This window comes from Chlorocebus sabaeus, chromosome 14 (assembly GCF_047675955.1).
Source record: "Chlorocebus sabaeus isolate Y175 chromosome 14, mChlSab1.0.hap1, whole genome shotgun sequence".
NCBI classification, from domain to species: Eukaryota; Metazoa; Chordata; class Mammalia; order Primates; family Cercopithecidae; genus Chlorocebus; species Chlorocebus sabaeus.
In genome coordinates, this window is record NC_132917.1 from 82,935,216 (window position 1) to 82,940,414 (window position 5,199).

Below are 5,199 nucleotides of genomic sequence, written 5' to 3' on the forward strand. Positions count from 1 at the left end.
ATATATTCTGTAACTGTTGAGGATGCCCTGAAAGGTTCTTCCTGCCCTTCTTCCCTTACATACATTTCAGATCTAGCCTAGACATTATCTTGACTCAAGAAGTAGGGCTGGACACAGTGGCTCATGGCTGCAATCCTAGCCCTTCGAGGGGCTAAGGTGAGTGTGTCAAGAGTTTAATGCTATGTTCGCGCCACTCGGCTCCAGCCTGGGTGACAGAGCAAGACCCCATCTCTATTAAAATAAAATAAAATAAAATAAAATAAAATAAAATAAAATAAAATAAAAAATTAAAAGCCACCCTCTTAAATTCTAATATAAATTGAGTATTTCACCTCTGACTCCATTGTATTCTGTGCTTCCATATTTATAGCATTTAATTCACTTTATAAAAATTCCTGTTTTATTCTTGATCTTTCCTTCTCAACTGTGCAAATCTGAGAGCAGAGATTTTATCTTTTATATTTAGCTTCCTCGTGCCTAGTATAACATATAAAAGGTATGTGATTAACACTAATTGATTCAAAATAATTGAGTAATCTGTATTCATATGGAATGCCATGTAATACCTATAAGTTTCAGAAAGTTGTAGAGCCATTTATACATATAAATTTTCTTATGTAATTATTTATTATATATATTTATTTGAAAAATAAGCACTAGTGTCTGTGTCTGTGTATTGAAGGGCATTTAGGATTTATAATTCATAATTTAACCTTGCGTCATAATTTTACTCAAGCAAATAGTTAATGAAATGTAAGAAAGAAGAAAAGCATGCAAAGAGGGAGCTTGAGAACTGATAGGCTTTATGAATTGCCAGAGCAGGGAAAATTGTTTTTGTTGTGGTGGTTATTGTTGTTGTTGTTGTTGTTGTTCTTGGTAATATTAATGTTGTTCTGCTGGAGGAGAAGCAAGGTTATGTTCAGTATCAGTTATATTCTGACATGTAAAATTCAGTATTACTCATATCCCGACATGTACTGCCTTTTCAGTTTAGACATAAGCTGAAAGAAGCCACATTATTTGGCTATTATTAGGATTGTATAGCACTGTAGAATTATTATAGTTAACAATAATATATTACATAGTTTTAAATAGTTAGAAGGAGAATATTGAACATTTCCAACATAAAAAAAGATAAATGTTTAAAATGATAGATGTGCTAATTATCCTCATCAGATCACTATGCATTACGTGTATTGAGACATCACTATAAACCTCATGGTTATGTTCAATTATTAGTTGTCAATTAAAAAAAGAGTCCAATCTTGGCCACGCATCCTGGTGTAGCGAGCAGGCTCAGAGCTGCTCTCGCTGCTGTCATGGTTCATTTGCTAAACTGCATCATCGCTGTGTCCCAGAACATTGGCATCAGCAAAACAGGGACCTGCCCTGGCCGCCGCTCAAGAATGAGTTCAGGTATTTCCAGAGAATGACCACAACCTCTTCAGCAGAAGGTAATCAGAATCTGGTGATTATGGGTAGGAAGATCTGGTTCTCCCTTCCTGAGAAAAATCACCCTTTAAAGAACAGAATTAATTTAGTTCTCAGTAGAGACCTCAAGAACCTCCAGAAGGAACTCTTTTTTTTTTTTTTTTTGCCAGAAGTCTGGATGATGCCTTGAAACTTAGTAACCAGAATTAGCAAATGAAGTAGACATGATTTGGATGGTTGGTGGTGGTTCTGTTTTATAAGGAATCCATGAATCACCCAAGCAATTTTAAACTATTTGTGACAAGGATCATTCAGGACTTTGAAAGTGACACATTTTTTCCAGAAATTGATTTGGAGAAATATAAACTTCTGCCAGAATACCGAGGTGTTTTCTCTGATGTCCAGGAGGAGAAAGGCATTAAGTACAAATTTGAAGTACATGAGAAGAATGATTAATATGAAAGTGTTTCTGGTCTAAGTTGTTTCCCCTCCCTCTGAAAAATGTTTGTATTTTTACTTTAGAAAAAAATATTTTTGTTGACTTTAGATCTATGGATAATTATTTCTAAGCAATGTATTTTTATTCCCCACTAACCTAGACTATATCCGATATCATTTATGAAACATTCTTGCTATAAGTAAGTGCCTCTCCAACACCCTGACTGAGTCCCAAGCACCTGCTACAGTGAGCTGCCATTCCACACGCATCACATATGGCACTCTTGCCAGTCCTTGACATTTTCGGGCTTTTCAAATGTTGGTAGTGTTTATTAAAGATGAAGATGCACATACCCTTCCACTGAGCACCTTCACTAGTGGGAAATACCGAAAACTTCCTATATGTATATCCAGAGGTTTGTAGACAAATGTTGCAGCCTTGTTTGTAACAGTGAAACAATTGAAAACAACCTGGAAGTGCAGTGATGGAAAAATGAATATTTTTCTGTCTCAGATTGGTGAACCCAAAGCGGATTCCAAGACTGAAATTTCAGTGAAAGCAATTTATTTGCTAGGTCTTACCAGAAATCATCAATTGAGGTGTGGAGAAATGGAACTGAGACGGTGAGGAAACCAGTTTAAAGTCAGTGAGCAGGTTCTCATTGGTAACGAGCTCCATACTGCTGAGATTCAGGGAAACCAAGGGGAGCAAGCTGGAGTATTTATCACCCACTCTTTCCTTTTCAGCTCCCTGTCCTGTGTGTGGGCGGAAAGTACTCCAGCTTCTCTACAGCAAGTCCCAGGTGTTTGCAGTAAGAAGCTGCTGGCATGCATGGGAATAGTGAATGCCAAGCACTTAAAGCAATTCCGTGTTTAAGTATGTAATCTCTTCATACTTTTTGTTGGTTTGTTTGTTTTTTGTTTTGTTTTCCAGACAGCTTTTCACTCTTGATTCCCAGGCAGACTGCGGTGGCGCAACTTCGGCTCACTGCAACCTCCGCCTTCCAGGGTTCAAGCGATTCTCCTGCCTCAGGCTCCCGAGTAGCTGGGACTACAGGCGCGGGCCACCAGGCCTAGCTGATTTTGTGTTTTTGGTGGGGATGGGATTTCACCGTGTTGGTCAGTCTGGTCTCAAACTCCTGACCTCAAGGGATCCACCCGCCTGGGCCTCCCAGAGTGCTGGGATTACAGGTGTGAGCCACCGCACCTGGCAGATCTTCACACTTTTTGTGTAGTAAAAAGTATAAAGCCACACATGGTTTATTTGAAATAGCTTATAATTTAAAAAAAATACAAAAGCAGGAAAACCAATTCTAAGTTCAAGTGAGGGATGTAGTTGGAACCAAAGGGTTGCATGTAGTATGAAATTATGATTTAAGATATATTTTAAAGTTGAAAGTAGCAGGATATTCTGATGGAGTTTAACTTTGGTTTTGGGCCCACTGAGCTTGAGATGCCTTTGAGAAATGAAGGAAGTAGAGAGAGAATACAGGAAAAACTGGCCAGGCACAGTGGCTCACTTTGGGAGGGCTAGGCAGGTGGATCACTTGAGACCATCTTGGGCAACATGGTGAAGCCCCGTCTCTACAAAAAGTACAAAAATTATCTGGGCATTGTATTGCACACCTGTAGTCCCATCTACTCGGAGGGCTGAGATGGAAGAATCAATTGAGCCCATGAGTTCAAGGCTGCAGTGAGTCGTGATTGTGCCACTGCACTCCAGCCTGGGTGACAGAAGAGACCCTGCCTGTCTCAAAAAAGAATCTGAAAACTGGCTGGGTCGGTGGCTCATACGTGTAATCCCAGCACTTTGGGAGGCCAAGGCAGGCAGATCACAAGGTCAGGAGATTGAGACCATCCTAGCTAACACGGTGAAAACCCATCTCTACTAAAAATACAAAAAAAAAAAAAAAAAAAAAAATTAGCTGGGTGTGGTGTTGGGTGCCTGTAGTCCCAGCTACTCGGGAGGCTGAGGCAGGAGAATGGCATGAACCCAGGAGGCGCTGGAGCTTGCAGTGAGGGAAAATCGTGCCACTGCACTCCAGCCTGGGCGACAGAGCAAGACTCTGTCTCCAAAAAAAAAAAAAAAAAAAAAATCTGAAAACAATGGAACCAAGCCTTCAGAATTCTAGAAAGTTATTTTTCAACTGATAAATCTATTCACCCAAATAATCAAGGGTCAAGGTAAAAATAATACATTTTTAGACAAGCAAAGACTCAGAGGTTATCTCCATGTACCCTTTCTTGGGAAGCTATTGGAGAAAATCCTCCAGCAAAATGAAGGAGTACACAAACGAGAGAATGACATGGATCCAGAAAATGGTATCCAACACATGCAATATTTCAGCCATGGAGCTGGCTTTAAAAAGCAGTAAAAATATTAATAGATTACCCGGATGGAGTGACCCATGATTGTAGCCTCAGCTACTTAGGAGGCTAAGCAAGAGGATGGCTTGAGCCCAAGAGTTCCAGACCAGCCTTCTCTTAAAAATAATAATAGGTTATTGCCAGATTTGGGGCATTTGGAAAGAAGTTCATTGAACATAAAGCAAAACTAAAAAAATAAGGGGGAAGGATTGGTTGGGTAATCATTAATTCTAGGGCAGAAAGAACTACAGGATAGGAAGTAAGAGCATAATACGCTATTTTTCTGAACAATGAGCAATATGTACATAGTCATAATGATGTGGCAACTGCTTAGCCCCTAAATCTGTTAACTACTTTGGGACAATATGGGAGGAAAAGTGAAGATAGTGATGGTATAAGAGATAAATCTTCATCTGTCATATCAAGAAATAACTAATGTATAAAATAACCAAGAAATGACTAAGTAGTTATAGTGAGAAAAAAATAGAAGACATTGCTAAAGGAGTTAAAAGTCATTGCTTTGGAGAATTAGGAGGGATAGGGCAGGGGACTGTTAGGATGTGTTATAAACTTCAGAGGCTTTTTAAAATTACATGTATTAATATAAGCATTCACTTAAAAAACTAAAAAAAGATAATTTGGAAAAACCCATGAAAGTAACTTCTAGAAGGAAAAACTAAGAGAATGAAAAGGATTTGCCTCTGGAAAGAGCAACTGCCAGGACTGTTGCTTTCACTGTAAGACTTTTGGAGCCTTTTGATTGTACTTAACCATTTTCATACATTTCTTTAATGAAAAGAATTCTACCTTAATAAAAAGTTACACTCATTAAAAAAAAAAATAAAAATAAAAAATAAAATAAAGTCAGTTTAAAAAAGTTTCAGACAATTATCAGGCCTCAGCAAGTAGAAATCAAGAAATATACAGTCGTTATTCATTGGCTGAAAATCATAACATGACTCA

General features: G+C 38.4%; 1 pseudogene; it reads left to right on the top strand.

Annotated features, from left to right (window-relative positions):
• Positions 1 to 1,319: 1,319 nt before the first annotated feature.
• On the top strand, positions 1,320 to 1,887 carry LOC103219973 (dihydrofolate reductase pseudogene; annotated as a pseudogene).
• The last annotated feature ends 3,312 nt before the right edge of the window (positions 1,888 to 5,199 follow it).